At 46.0% G+C, this 14,583-nt stretch overlaps 1 protein-coding gene and 1 non-coding gene across 12 annotated transcripts in view; one reads left to right on the top strand and one right to left on the bottom strand.

Annotated features, from left to right (window-relative positions):
* Positions 1-14,583, bottom strand: part of ARNT2 (aryl hydrocarbon receptor nuclear translocator 2) — a 204,009-nt gene that overhangs the window by 154,090 nt on the left and 35,336 nt on the right. Inside the window, exons 1-2 of one of the 11 annotated variants that reach the window (XM_024981870.2) lie at positions 11,619-11,912; positions 10,505-10,721 (exon numbers count right to left, since the gene is read on the bottom strand). The gene's annotated coding sequence lies outside the window, so the exon portion shown is untranslated. 11 annotated transcript variants of the gene reach the window in all.
* Positions 7,120-7,191, top strand: TRNAY-AUA (transfer RNA tyrosine (anticodon AUA)). The gene has a single exon. It is a non-coding gene; the product is annotated as a tRNA-Tyr (tRNA).

The following is a 14,583-nucleotide window of genomic DNA, read 5'->3' as shown; positions in this document are numbered from 1 at the left end:
AAAACTACGACAAACCTAGACAGTGTATTAACAAGCAGAGACATCTCTTTGCTGACAAAGGTCCATATCATCAAAGCTATGGTTTTTCCAGTAGGGATGTATGGATGTGAGAACTGGACCATAAAGAAGGCTGAGCACTGAAGAACTGATGCTTCTGAGTTGTGGCGCCAGAGAAGACTCTTGAGAGTCCCTTGAACTGCAAGGAGATCAAGCCAATTAGTCCTAAAGGAAATCAACCCTGAATATTCATTGGGAGGTCTGATGCTGAAACTGAAGCTCCAATACTTTGGCCACCTGATGTGATCTCATTTGAAAGACCCTGATGCTGAGAAAGATTGAGGGCAGGAGGAGAAGTGGGCAACAGAGGATGCATGGCATTGTCGACTCAATGGACATGAGTTTGAGCAAGCTCCGGGAGATAGTGAGGGATAGGGAAGCCTGGCATGCTGCAGTCCCTGGGGTCACAAAGAGTCAGACACAGCTTAGAGAATGAACAACAGGCTGCACGGCCTGTTTCTACAGCCAGGCCTCCGAGGCAGAATTATTAATTTAAAGCATAAGTAGGTCTGTCATTAGATGAGAGTGCCTTCCCCGTGCTTCACTACCATAATATATTATTTCTTACAAGCTAGAAATTTTCAGAAGCTTGTTAAGGCAATGATCAGCATTCTACATTTCAAAGAAACCACAGTTAAAGAATTTCTCCTTCCCACTTGTGGCAAGCTCGTGAACTCAGACGCCCCGTCCTCAGACCATTAAATGGCAAGAGCAATCCTCCAGCGGCCTCTCTGATCCTGTTTATTGCTCTTGGGAATGACTTGCACAGGGCTCGATTTTCTCAGCCTAACTCTTATCCAGGGCAGAAGGGAAGCAAGAGTCTACAAAAATGTATTTCAGAAAGACAGTCTGGGATAAATATGAAAATCTGGACCCTTGTTAGTGAAGGAATGCTGGTGATGCTCAGAAGTTACAGCTCTGCCTCCTCCCAGAAACCACAGAGGCATCTGATCCTCAGTTATGTCCAAAGACATTGTGTTTAATAAACATATCCCGGAGAAGGCAATGGCACCCCACTCCAGTACTCTTGCCTGGAAAATCCCATGGGCGGAGGAGCCTGGTAGGCTGCAGTCCATGGGATCGCTAAGAGTCAGACACAACTGAGCGAGTTCACTTTCACTTTTCACTTTTCACTGTCATGCATTGGAGAAGGAAATGGCAACCCACTCCAGTGTTCTTGCCTGGAGAATCCCAGGGACGGGGAAGCCTGGTGGGCTGCCGTCTATGGGGTCACACAGAGTCAGACACGACTGAAGTGACTTAGCAAGGTCAACTTAAACGAGTCCCCTTGAAACTTCTGAAGAAAAATCTCACAGTACTAACAGACATAATCTTAATTTAGCTACTCCACTAGATTCACAAAAATTTGAGAGCTATCAGGTTTTTCTTTCAATTAGTGTAATCCTCTCCACTGTAGACAGTGAATGTACTGTATTTGTGACAGCTAGGCAGTACGACCAGCAATGACCTCATAATCTGACATCTGCCTGCTTCTGATAAGAAATTTGTATTTTTTCCTGAAATGGAAGCTAAACCATGTTAAGTCCATTAAGGCCTCAAACTAAAGGCTGAGTCACTGCCCATGCAAACACGGGCAAAAACAAAAGTCACCACTTCCCAAAGTAAGTCTCACAGAACATCAGGCCCTTAAGATTTTCCAAGAAAAGGGTTCCGTGGTCAAACGCGCAAGGGAAAAGCCACACCCTTATTCCCTTCTCCAAGATTCCAAAGTCCACCCAAAACAGACTGAGAAGTCCTAATAGGAGGACATTTATTTAACTGTGACTAGTGGAAACAGTGTCAGACTTTATTTTTCTAGGCTCCAAAATCACTGCAGATGGTGACTGCAGCCATGAAATTAAAAGACGCTTACTCCTTGGAAGGAAAGTCATGACCAACCTAGATAGCATATTCAAAAGCAGAGACATTACTTTGCCAACAAATGTCCATCTAGTCAAGGCTATGGTTTTTCCAGTGGTCATGTATGGATGTGAGAGTTGGACTGTGAAGAAGGCTGAGCGCTGAAGAATTGATGCTTTTGAACTGTGGTGTTGGAGAAGACTCTTGAGAGTCCCTTGGACTGCAAGGAGATCCAACCAGTCCATTCTGAAGGAGATCAACTCTGGGATTTCTTTGGAAGGAATGATGCTAAAGCTGAAACTCCAATACTTTGGCCACCTCATGCGAAGAGTTGACTCATTGGAGAAGACTCTGATGCTGGGAGGGATTGGGGGCAGGAGGAGAAGGGGACGCCAGAGGATGAGATGGCTGAATGGCATCACTGATTCGATGGACGTGGGTCTGAGTGAACTCCAGGAGTTGGTGATGGACAGGGAGGCCTGGCGTGCTGCAGTTCGTGGGGTCGCAAGGAGTCGGACACGACTGAGCAACTGAACTGAACTGAACTGATCCCAGGATACCATAAAGGTCTGTAATTAATGTTTATCAATTAATTAATTAATTAATTTGGGGGGCTGCACTGGGTCTTCACTGCTGCTCACAGGCCTTCTCCAGCTGTAGCGAGCAGGGGCTACTCTTTGTTGCGGTGTGCGGGCCTCTCACTGCAGAGGCTTCTCTTGTTGCAGAGCACAGGCTCCAGGGCATGCGGGCTCAGTAATTGTGAAGCACAGGTTCAGTTGCTCTGCTGCATGTGGGATCTTCCTAAATCAGGGATCGAACCCACGCAGTATCCCCTGCATTGGCAAGCAGATTCTTAACCACTGGACCACTAGAGAAGTCCATGTGGAGACTCCTAAAACGCGTTTTCTTAACAAATAATGTTTCCCGTGACTCTAGTTTTTTAAAGTCAACTACCTCGTTCCTGCCTTTGAACTAAGGACATGTCAAGCTGTGAGAGATCTTCGCCCGTGTCTGCAGACTTGGAAAGGCCCACCTGCAGTCACCTTCTGGCTCAGAGGTTGGCAAGGAGGAGGAAGGAGTGGAAAACGGAAGACAATGCGCAGTTAGGAAAGAAGATGATATCTGTCCCATTTTATGTGGGGAAAACAAAGTTGTGGACCGTAATGCTCCACAGAAACCCTGTCTATGGGGCAAGGGTTGAGGAGTTTGGAAAGTCCAGTCCTTTCCTCAGAGAGATGAGGGACGCAAAGAAAGATTCAGTGCCTTGCCCAGGTGCGCGCCCTGGGCCAGGGGCTGGGCCACGGGGAGGGCCCAGACTTGCTGTCATCTTACTCTGCGTGGCCATTTCCCATGATTAAGTTTCATCGGCCCAGACTTGCTGTCATCTTACTCTGCGTGGCCATTTCCCATGAGTAAGTTTCATCGGCCCAGAAGAAGGGCCAGTGAGGACAGGCCCACAACCAGCTTGCCTCCATGAACGCCCACTGGGTACATTCTTGTGCCCTCCCAGCGTGGTGCAAGATGCCAAATGTAAGTTGGCAGGTAGACACAAGTAGTTTCTACCATGGAGAAAGCGTATGCTTCATGAAGGTCACCTGACAGATACACTGAGCCGGCTGCAATCTCTACATGTGACGTGAGTGTGTCATAAAGCCAGAGCATGGTGGCTTTAGGGGGAGAGGCGCAAGGGAGCAAATACATTAACAGAATTTGAAGACTGAGAGGCACAAACGCATCCCCAGCAAAGAGGGCCACCCAAACAATACAGATGGATGTCGGCTCACCAGCCGCAATGGCCAAAACTACCCCTTCCCCAACTCAAGAAGCATTTCTTTTTCAATTAGTTTTTATTGGAATGTAGTTGCTTTACAATATTGTTAAATTTCTGCTGTACAGCAAACTGAATCACTTTATGTATACACATATCCCCTCTGTTTTAGATTTCTTTCTCATTTTCAAGAAGCATTTCTAAGAAAACGTGGCTCATTCTAGTTCTACTTTTCTCTTGTAAACTGCATTTGTATATCTTTTTTTATTTTATGTTTATTTTTTTAGATGGAAGGATAACTGCTTCACAATGTTGCATTAGTTTTTCTGTACAATGAAGTGAATCAGCCACAGGTATACATATATCCCCTCCCTCTTGGACCCCCCCAATCCCCCTGCATTCATATATCTTATATCCATTTCTCTTCTAAGTTTCAGATGTTCTTTCTCATCTAGTTGTAAGATGCTTTTTATGACAGATACTGAAGCTTTGCCAAATTTTCTGAAAATACTTAACAATCTTTCTCCTATTTATTGCTTGCTTTTTTAGGTTGAAAGATTTTTTAACACTAGACAAAGCCTTAAGAGGTAGAGTTTTAAGATGTATTGGTCAGCTCCAGTTGCCATAACAAAATACCATACACTAAGAGGCCTGAATGAAAGAAATGTATTTCCACCCAGTCTGGAGAATGGGAAGTCCAAGATGAAGGTGCCAGCCAAACTAATTGCAGTAGGAACCCTCTTGCTGGATTACAGACTGCCACCTTCCCTCCATATTATCACATTTTCTCTTCTTATAAGACCACCAATGTTCTTGGTGTTCCAGTGTTCTTGCCTGGAGAATCCCAGGGATGGCGGAGCCTGGTGGGCTGCCATCTATGGGGTCGCACAGAGTTGAACACGACTGAAGTGACGCTGCAGCAGACTCATGACCTCATAACCTCATTTAACCTTAACTACCTGCCACAAGCTCTATCTTCAGAACAGTCAACTGGGGTGTTAAGGCTTCAACAAATGAATTTTGGGAAGATACAATTCAGTCCACAGCAAAAGAAAAGATCAATTGTCCTAACCTCATTTATTCTAGTCCTTCCTTTTCCCCATAAGTTTTTTTTTTTTTTTTTAATAATGACTAACTTCTTTAACACTTTCATTCTATTTACTTATTGATTTGGCTGCTTCAGGTCTTAGTTGCAGCATATGGGATCTAGAGTTGCAGCATGCGAACTCTTACTTGTGGCAATGTGGGGTCTAGCTCCCTGACCAGGAATCAAACCTGGGATCCCTGCATTGGGAGCTCAAAGTCTTAGCCACTGGACCACCAGGGAAGCCCCAGCATTCAGTTTATTTCTACTTTATGATGTTACTATGATGTGATACTGTATTGTGTATTATGATCATTGCTACTAGTGTGAATGAGATCACCTTTCCCAGATACTTTCTGATTGGTTAGTAGCTATGAAGACAATTGTGCTGCAGTAACTCTTCACAAGTGATATCAACTGATTTGACCAGCAGCTAAGATAGGTGCTGCCCTCCCCTCCCTTGCTGTTCTGTGTATGTATTATCCTTTCAAAATCTGAATTCCTGGATAAAGAGTTTCTAGGGCCATTGCCATGTGTCCTGCCATTTCACCAAATTTTCAAATTTGCTCTAATAATTTGTCATTAAGTCTTATGAATTAGTCTTTCTAATTTTACCAAGTCTATGGGCTACAAATAATACTATTTTCTCACTTCAAATAGTTAAATGTTTGATTTCTTTTCAAGTCTTATTTCATTGACCAGAGTTTCCAAGATATTTGATAATAATGACAGTAAGTGGGAATAGAAAGGCCATGGGGTTCTGCAATAAAACATATCTGGTTTCAAATTACAACCCAAAAACTTCTTAATAATAATCTACTTTAAAGGATCACTTGAAAAATTAAGGATAATGTTTATAAAGAGCCTCAAACAGTGTCTGGGAAGGGAAAAAACTCTCAAGCAGCAATGATTAAAATGATCATGATTATGGTGATGGTAAATAAACTTGCTTGGTCCTTGAATATAATTGCGGGTTTAAGACAAATACAGTTTATGACGTCAAGGAAATCTGCTGCTGTTCCTATTTCTTAACTGATTCATGGAATGGATGTCTCATTTTACCAAATGTCATTGTGGTAACTAACACAGTGTTTTAGATACCAAACAAACCAAGCAAAATATGCAATCGATGAGACCAAAATTCACTTGAAAGGTTAAACTTTTCTCTAACATCTTTTAAAAACCACTCTTAGTACATTCAAATAAAAATATAAAAAATACATCTCTCTCATCTATAACCTACATCCATATCTACCAACTGATCTGCTGTCAGCCTTCTTTGGATAAGCGACTATCTGCTGCCTAAACCTGGCAACTGCTCCATATGATTTGACTATAAGTTAGCAAAGCTCCTAGGACATCCATCCAGGAAAAGTGGGCAGAGAAAGTTCACTCACCTGGTGTCAGAGGTGAGGGTCTCCAGGCAGAGCATGGTTTTAAGTGGAATAGAAAATGCTATTCAATTAGATGGAAAATAGTCCTGTGAGTACACTATTGATGTGCAGGGTTTCTGAATTTCACTTCAAAAGGAAGTAAAGTGGAACCTTGACTATAGCACTGGGCAGAGAGGAAATAGCATCAGATACCTAACAGGTGACGACCTGGCCACAGTCATACCCTGGGTGTGCAAGAACACAGCCTCTGTGTAGGAGGACTTGGCAGTATGTATCAAGAGACATCAAATTACCCACGCCTCACAAGGGCTTCCCTGGTGGCTAAGCGGTAAAGAACCCGCTTACAATGCAGGAACCACAGGAGTATGAGGATTCTACCTCTGGGTCCAGAAGATCCCCTGGAGGAGGGCATGGCAACTCACTCCTGTATGCTTGCCTGGAGAATCCCATGGACAGAGGAGCCTGGTGGGCTACAGTCCATGGGATTTCAAAGAGTCAGACATGACTGAAGCAGCTGAGCATGCACGCACAAGAGGATGCCAGGGCAGTGCGTGTGTACTTGCTGTATGTGCAGAAAAAGACGGGAAGGCGGATACAAGAACACCAATGTGTTAAACTTGGCTATTTTTGTTGTGGGAATTATAGGTGGGTTTTATTTCCTCCTAAAAGCTCTTTTTATTTTTGAATATACTAGGATTTTTTCCCAAATAACTTGTGCTAATTTAACATTAATCAAATGATGTGTTAATTTAATGAACACAAATAGAGAAATAAATATTTTTAAAGGGTTTCACTGTAAGACACATTGGAAAGCATATACAGTTGGAGAGCTAGAAGCAGTGAATGAATGAGTCAAAGGAAGAGGATGACTTCTTAATAAAAAGAGTGTCCAACAATGGAATGGGTTGGCTTAATGATGATGATAAACATCAACATATATACACTTACTAGGGGCTTCCCTGGTGGCTCAGACGGTAAAGCATCTGCCTATAATGCAGGAGAGCCGGGTTCAATCCCTGGGTAGGGAAGATCCCCTGGAGGAGGAAACGGCAACCCACTCCCGTACTCTTGCCTGGAAAATCCCATGGACAGAGGACCCTGGTAGGCTACAGTCCATGGGCTCGCAAAGAGTTGGACATGACTGAGCGACTTGCCTTTTACTTTCACTATGTATAAAATCAATAACTAATGAGAACCTACTGTACAGCGCAGGAAACTACTCAGTGCTCTGTGGTGACCAAAACGGGAAGAAAATCCAAAAAGGAGGGGCTAAATGTATACCTATAGCTAATAGGTATATATTTACCTAAAAGATTTACATTAGGTGCTTACCCGGTTCTAATCTCTTCATATGAGCTTTACATCCAGCCTACAAGAGAGGCATAAATCAGCCCATTTTACAGACCAGGGAGTTGGGGCAGAGAGAAGTCAGTGCTATGCCCCAGCCACAGGGCTGTGAAGGGGGAAAAAGAGCTCTCATGGGTCAGTCCCACCCCTGTAGGGCCCTCGCCTCCTCAACAGGCGCAGGCAGAGGCTAGGCAGCCAGCAGACCCTTTCCCAGGTAGGGGAGGTGGGGCGACAGGAGCCATCGTAACATCCAGACTCTAAATCACAGATCCAGGTGGACATTGTGTGTCGTGCAGAAAGTGTCCATGCTTTGGGGTCACTCTGTGGCCACAGGCAAATTATGGATCATCCCCTAAGCAACAGATTCCTCATCTATAAATAACGAAAATGCCCACATTATCCACAGTTACTGTGGGGCTTAAGGAAGATCCCTTATGTCAGATACCTGGCAGAAGGTATGGTCCCTCTTTTCCTTTTACTTCCCCCCAAGACAAGAATGCTTTTTAAAGCAGATATTGTGTGTGCATGTCTGTACTTTTCCAGAACCCTTGAGCAAAAGTTAGCTTCTCTATGCCTCAGTCTTCTGTTTAGAAAATGGCCATAATAAACAGTAAATTCCTCATGACATTGCTATGAGGATTTAAAAAGCTAATATCTGTAAAGCACTTAGCATGATGTCTGGAACATAAAAGGATGTCTAAGCCTTTGCTAAGTAACACACACGTGCACATGCTCAGTTACTCAGTTGTGTCCGACTCTTTGAGACCTCATGGACTGTAGCCCTCCAGGCTCCTCTGTCCATGGGATTTCCCAGACAAGAACACTGGAGTGGGTTGCCATTTCCTTCTTCTCCAGGGGATCTTCCCGGACCAGGGATCGAACCCACATCTCCTGTGCTGGCAAGCGGATTCCATATCACTAGTGCCACTTGGGAAGCCAAGTAACATATACACAGACACTAACAAAACTTAGTATAATTTCTTTCTGTAAGGAATTAGATCACTTCTGCAGTTTGGTTTTTATGGCTACGTCTCACAGGAGTGCAGGAAAGGGGACAGTGGGCCACAGAAGGGAGCTGGCCATATGACTGACTCCTCTGCAGCCCCCACGCAAAATGTCTTCAGGGTGATGCCCATGCAAAGGGAGGCCAAGAGGGGCTGCCACAGCCCCGGGAGCCTGAGCTGGGATTCTTGTCCTTCACTGACCTCACTCCAGCTCCCTACCCAGAGTTCTGCCTTTAACCTGGCTGGCCTGCCCCATACCCCACGGGAGGGTCAGCAGACAGGCCCCGAGAGTGCATCCACTGGCTGCCCCCAACCTCCACTCTCCCAAGGTCCCTGAAGGACTTCACCCAAGCACACCCTCCGCACTGAACCAATGTGGACACGACTCCCTCCTAGCGACGCCATGCTCTCATCCATGAGAGCCTCACCTGAAGAGGTGCACGTGCCCCTATCACAGCTCTGGGACCCCACAGCCCTACACAGCTCTACTCGGCCTTCAGAGTGTTCACACAGCCCAGCAGGGGAGCCCAGAAATCCTGGGTGAACCATCCACATCCTTTCCACTCTAGTTTTCTTTGGGTGTCCCAAGTGGTCACCAGCAAAGGAATTCCACTGAGAGGTGTGTGGAGGTCATGGTCAGCACCTTAAAAAAAAAAAAACAAAAACAGAGGCTTGGGACTTCCCTGCTGAACGTCCAGGGAAGTGGCTAAGATTCCAGACTCCCAATGCAGGGGCCCAGGTTCCATCCCTTGTTGGGGAACTAGATCCCATGTGCTGCAACTAAGAGTTCACATGCCACAGCTAAAGATCCAAGTGCCACAGCTAAAACCCGGTGCAGCCAAATAGACAATATATTTTTTTTAAATAAACAGATAATGTAACCAGGGTAGGAGTAGTGAAAACTTTTTTCCTCCTCGTGGACACAGAAAAAACTAAAGATCCTGCATGCCGCAACAAAGACCCGGCGCAATCAAATATATAAATAAATAAATTTTAAAATGGAGAGGCTTGAGTGCCACAGAAACATGAACGCATCCTACTGATCAAAACACCACATATCAAAATGCAAATCGACCCTAAAAGCAGATGAAGAACTCGTCAGAGTAAGAGTTGTCACATGGGGCAAAGTCACTGCTCCCCGTCGCATCCCCTCAGGATCTTCTCACTCCCGAGTCTCCTTTCAATCCCCTCCCATCAGGCCTGTGTCTCTGTCACCCTGCTAGGGAGCTGCCATGATCATGGGGGTCTCGTCTCCACCCCGCCCTTCTCTGCCGGGGGCAGCTGCCCACTCCATCACCAGACACTCCTGGTTGCCAGGGGCCGCATCCTCTCTCTGCAACCTCGCAGGCTCCTCCTCCTCTCCTCAGCCAGCTGCCCCTCCTCTAGGACTCCAGGCGCTTACACAGCCCCCTCTGCTCTGCTCTCTCTCCAGGTGAACTCACGCAGGCAGCGGCATCAATACTGTCTCTTCAATGGCAATTCCCAAACCCAGCCATCAAGGCCTGCTGCCACATCCTCGCAGTCCCTCTGTCCCCTAGGTTCTGCTGCTGGCCTGTTGCAGGGCCTCCTCCCTTGGTCTTTCTGCTTCTATTCTCCCCCCTCATCATTCACAGGGGAGTTGGAGCTGACTGGTCCAGCCTTTGCTTCTTTCTATCCCCCAGCAGTTTCTCTCTGCTCTCAGCACAAATGTGGAGCTCCCAGCCAGTCCCTGGGTGGTCAGACTGCCATCCACCTCTCCTGCCCACCTCTTGGGCTCTGGCCACACTGCCCCAATCGGTTTTATGAACACACCACATTCCCTCCCACCTCAGGGCCTTTGCATGCGCTATGTCCTGTGGCCAGAAAGTTCTCTCTTCTCTCTTCACCAAGCTAACTCCGACCACTCATTCAGATTCAGCTCAAACATTACTTTTCCAAGGAAGCTTGTCCTTGGCCAGTCCCTGCCCCTCCCATTCTAGGTCTGGTCCCTGGTGATTCATTCTTCTTGTACCTGCACTTCTCCTGTGAATGACTCAAGGTCACGATGGTCCAGGTGAAAGATGACAGAGCCTGAATGATGGAGCCACCAAGAGGCGTTCAGGAGGAAGGAGATGATGTCAATGCCTCAGAATACATGATGTGTCATCGTCAGAGCCCAGAAGGGAAGATTCTAAAAAGCCTTGGTCACCTGATCCTCCTACACTGAGACTGCACAGGGCAAAAAATTTCTGGAGGAGGAAGAAAAATGTGGTTGGTTCGGTCGCATATTTACATCAACCACTCCATGCACTTGATATGTGGGGACTCTGGAGAAAAGTGGAGACATGAGTGTCTACACCTTCCTCCGCACTAAAGAGGCATCTGCTTCTAGTTCTGGCTTCATTGCCATGAGCCTCAGTTTCCCCATCTATTCTTCAACTAAGAAATGGGGTTAATCAGGACATCCCTTCTTTATGCAGAAGCTGCTGTAAGAAAACAGGGCCTGTACCCACTACAAATAGCATTTGCAAAGCTCTGATTTTGAGCCAGGAACTGTGCTTCAAGTGGGAGAGCTGGCAACAAAAAGACCCCATCCTGCCACTGACAAGTTCAGTCCTGAGTGTGATGACACATAGCTGGGCAATTTCACACTAGAGCTGTGAGTTGTGCAAAAGACTGGACCCTGGGTGGTGGGAATGGCTGGGGAGATCCAAGAAGGCTTCCTGGAGGAGGCTGCATCTGCGCTATCTTGGCCAAGGACTGTAAATGTTTTGGGAAGGAATGAAGCATGGTGTGAAAGATGCCCTTTTCCCAAATGGATTCCTTCTATTGCCCCATGATTTCTGAGCAGACTTACTCACGCCCCGCTTTGAGGGGCATGCCCTCTTGTTCCTGTCCTTGCAGGTATTTTCTCCCAAGTGCAGCTCCCAACAGGATCTAGAATGAAACCCCCACCTCAAATGCAACCCTCCGGCATAGCTCCTTGCTCAAGATCTCTGGCCGTAACCAATGACAAATGCACAAACAGACATGCATAGCTCTATCCAGAGCAACCCCACCCCAAATGCCAATATCCATCCCCCCACCCCAGGAAACTCTGTTTCCTGTCACACACAGGGATGGAATGACTCTCTGCCCGCCCTTACCCAAAGTTGCAGGTTTTCAGCTCATTTCAACATCAGCACAAGCTGAGGCTTTTGAAAGCTTCACCATAACACAGAACACAGAGCCGGCTTACGATGCAGCATCTAGCTAAGGACTATTTCACATTTCAAATGCAGAGGCGGTGTATAGAATTTCTAAAACACAGTATAGGCAGTGAAAACCTGGGGGAAATTGTGAAACTTGAGAGCATTACAGATGAAAAGAACGTGAGAAAATGGAAAAACATTCTGTTTCATCTCCCCTCACTACTATTTCATATGAATCTAAATAAGAAAAAATATCCCTTGATTGTCACATTGCAAAAAAAAGATTAATGACATGCAAACTTTCACAATATGACAATGTAATATTTTAATAACCATTCAAATAAGCAAAAACCCAAAAGGGTTCCCCCCATTATTGGGAGGGAGTGAGGGGCAGCTAACCAAAGAAAAATGCCCTCCCCACTATTCATCTCTCTTAGAACAATTTTTTTTTCAAGGATAGCACATCAAATATCACGGCCATACCTTTATAGAGGGATCAAACAAAGATCTTTCTTCCTTGTGACCAACACCTTCTTGGGAGAATCTGTTATCCGTGTAGAAGAAATGTCAGAAAGCTCTGGGAGGAAATGAGTTACATTTGTATTCCGCTCAGAAAATGTCATCACAGATCTGTTTACCTTAACTGTGGACCATGATTCAGCCGTGACAACTGTCTTGCATACTGATCAATTTATTTGCAGCAAAATTTCTAATGTTAACTGCTTAGGTTCTGAAAAACTGGTGATTTGGATTTCTTGCGCAACCACAATCTATACTGAAATCTCTAGATTGTTATCAAAATATTTCAGCGAGAGATCAAAAATGAGTCCTCCTAGCAAGCAAGGGAGAAAGGGTCCTTTCCACTTCTGGAAGGAAGGCAAGGCACAGAACTCCCAAAGATCCTCTGGAGGGTGGGATTTTTACAGTACAATGTATAGGAAAAGGGTGCTTCCCTGGTGTCTCAGCTGGTAAGGAATCCACCTGCAATGCAGGAGACCCCGGTTCAATTCCTGGATTGGGAAGATCCCCTGGAGAAGGGATAGGCTACCTACTCCAGTATTCTTGGGCTTCCCTGGTAGTTCAGATAGTAAAGAACTTCCCTACAATGTGGGAGACCTGTGTTTGATCCCTGAGCTGGGGAGCTCCCCTAGAGGAGGGCATGGCAACCCACTCCAGTATTCTTGCCTGGAGAATCCCCATGGACAGAAGAGCTTAGCAGGCTACAGTCCATGGGATCACAAAGAGTCAGACACGACTGAGTGACTAAGCACAGCGCAACATAGAAAAGGGACTTACTTCCCTAGCGGTTCAGTGGTTTAAAGACACTGCACTTCCAATGCAGGGGCATGGGTTCGATCCCTGGTCCGGGATGATTCTGCAGGCCTCAAGGTGTGGCCAAACAAAACAAAACAAAACAATGTACAGAAAAGCCATTAGACTGAGAAGCAAGGAACTCTAACTCCAAGTCCTTTCTAGACTTTAACCTGTTGTACATCCTCTGTAAGGCAGCCTTCATCCACAAACAGGCAATAGTGTGGGGGGTGGGGGGATGGGGTGGGGAAGGTGCTCTCTGCAGCAGGGCAGGAGGTGCTGGACAGGGTAAGAGATGGCCATGGACCCAGGAAAAGAAGAAAAGGCCAGTCCTGCCTCCATCAGCTGACGCCTCCCACCTGGACACAGAGCCCTGGCTGCAGGCCTGAGTCACTTCTTGCTGGCAGGCAGGTTTGGTGTTAGGGAACTGGAACCAGTCCCAAGGCAGCCTTGGGAGATGGCCTCCCACTCAGCTAATGATGCTTGCTTATGCAGAGCCCTGCTCCCTGGCCCGCCTGGGCCGTGCTGTGCCCTTTGGAATGCGGACATTGCACCAGAGTCTACTAGGGTATCAGCACTTGTATTGCTGCTCTGTCCGAGCCCACCTTGAACTTTATAAAAAGGGCAAAACCCAGACCCCCAGGGAGAAGACAGGTAGCCAATAATGGCAGAAGAAAGGTCGGGAGGTCACTGGTAAGGTAACAACTCTAGAGGAAGACAGTTAAGTGTGAACTCAGCACTCAAATCTGCCCACTCTGGGAGATGACAAACACAGGCCCATGTCTTTAACCACAGTGGGGCCTCCATCATGGATCATCTCATGCTTGACTCAAATCAACAGCCAGAGACCATCAGAGGAAAGTGGGTCTCATGGGTCGGGCAGAATACAGGGCAGGTCACCTGGGTTGAAGGCTCGGGGTCAATCAATGGACAGGTTGCCCTGAGAGGGTCTTAGAGGGAGCCTCGCTTAAAACCCAGGTTGAAGAAGAGTCCTTGAGGCAGAAGGAGAGATGAAACTGTCTTCAAATATGCAAGACACCTTCCTGTATAAAGCAGAAGAGGCCACTTCTTGATTATTGCCGAGCCCTTGACATGGTGGCCAAGGATATGAAGGATAAGGGAAAAATGAATGACTCAGATGCATGCTGACTGTCCAAATACAGTTTGAAGTTGAACAGAAACCAAATGAACTAAAACATCTGACATAAAGTTAAAAGCTAATAAATTATGGAACACCCACACAGATAAAAATCACTCAGCCATTAAATATCACGATTTCAAAGAATAATGTCACGGGAAAATGTTCAGGGTACATTAGTAGGGCAGGATACAAAAGCTTAGAGACAGACATAGATGTCAGGGATCCAGTGAAATTCAGCTTTACAATATTTACCCTAGCATCTGGTCCTGGCTTCTGAATGAATGGCTCAACCTTTGAATGGTCAAGCAGTGAAATACGTATTTCAGGATCGTTTCTGGCATCCTTGAACTTGTGGGTGATCAATGACCCTACAATCACACGGGTCATCATCATATCTACACTGATAGTATAGTAACAACGATCCCAAGACAAGGCATGCCACACGAACTTATTGTTCTCCAAATATTC

Source organism: Bos taurus, chromosome 21 (genome assembly GCF_002263795.3).
Source record: "Bos taurus isolate L1 Dominette 01449 registration number 42190680 breed Hereford chromosome 21, ARS-UCD2.0, whole genome shotgun sequence".
Taxonomy (NCBI): domain Eukaryota; kingdom Metazoa; phylum Chordata; class Mammalia; order Artiodactyla; family Bovidae; genus Bos; species Bos taurus.
The sequence above is the reverse complement of the archived record's forward strand: the minus strand, read 5'-3'. Positions and strand labels throughout refer to the sequence as shown.